The sequence below is a fragment of the Pteropus alecto genome, unplaced genomic scaffold, assembly GCF_000325575.1.
Source record: "Pteropus alecto unplaced genomic scaffold, ASM32557v1 scaffold21, whole genome shotgun sequence".
NCBI classification, from domain to species: Eukaryota; Metazoa; Chordata; class Mammalia; order Chiroptera; family Pteropodidae; genus Pteropus; species Pteropus alecto.
The window spans coordinates 11,838,667-11,839,911 of record NW_006436282.1 but is presented as its reverse complement, the minus strand read 5'-3'; positions in this window follow the sequence as shown (position 1 = coordinate 11,839,911).

The window sequence follows — 1,245 nt, the reverse complement described above, 5'->3', positions numbered from 1 at the left end:
GAGGCATTGTAACTTACATATAGAAAAACAAGGCCTGTAGCCACAAACAGAGAACAATTCACAACAGAAAAGATGTTTATAATTGAAAAGTGTGAGTGCTAAATTTTTTAATGTAAAGTAAAGCAATTAATAATAAATTGACTACTACCAGAATCCAACTAGTTAGAAAACAAAATTAAGAAATTCTGGCCTGTGAGGAAGAGAGTAAAGAGATGAAAATTATTAAGGACACATAGATAACGGTGTCAAAAATCTAATATACAAAAAAAAACCAAGATTTTCAGAAAAAAAATTAAACAGAATGAAAATCAATAACCAGCTACCTAATAAGAAAAAACACTTCTAGGAACTGAACACAGCTATTTCTGTTTACATTTTAAAAATTCATTGAGTTCTAGGCAAAATTAAAGAGTATAAATTTATTTATTTTAAATTTACTTATTTAAATTAGTTTCAAGTATACAGTACATTGATTAGACGTCTATATGGTTCATAAAATGATCACCCCAATTGCTCCCTTCTTCCCCTGGCCCTCTACTTAGCCATCAACTACTAAGTTGTACTTCTTTAACCCCATTCTCCCAGCCCCCCCAACCTCCTTCCCCTCTGTCCATCACCAAATTGTCTACTATATTTGTGAGCCTATTTTTGATTAGTTTGTTCTTTTTGTTCCTTAGATTCTGCATATCAGTGAAATCATATGGTATTTATGGTATTTCTCCGTCTTATTTCACTCAGCATAAGAACCTCTAGGTCCACCCATGTCATTGCAAATGGTAGGATTTCATTTTTTTCAATGGCTGAGTAATATTCCATTGTATATATGAACCATAACTGTTTTATCCAATCATCTGTTGATGGGCATCTAGGTTGCTCCCATATCTTGGCTATTGTAAATTGCGCTGCTGAAAATTGGGGAGTGCATAGATCTTTACAAATTATTGTTTTGGTTTTCTTTGGATAAATACACAGAAATGCAATTGCTGGGTCAAAAGGTATGTCCATTTTTAATTTTTTGAGAAACCTCCAGACTGTTTTCCACAGTGGCTATACCAATTTGCAATCCCACCAATAGCTCCTTTTTCTCCACATCCTCACCGACACTTGCTGTTCTTTGATTTATTGATGATAGCCATTCTGGCAGGTATGAGATGATATCTCATTGCGGTTTTAATTTGCATTTCTTTGATGATTAGTGATCTTGAGCATCTTTTTATATATCTATTGGCCATCTGTCTTTCAGCT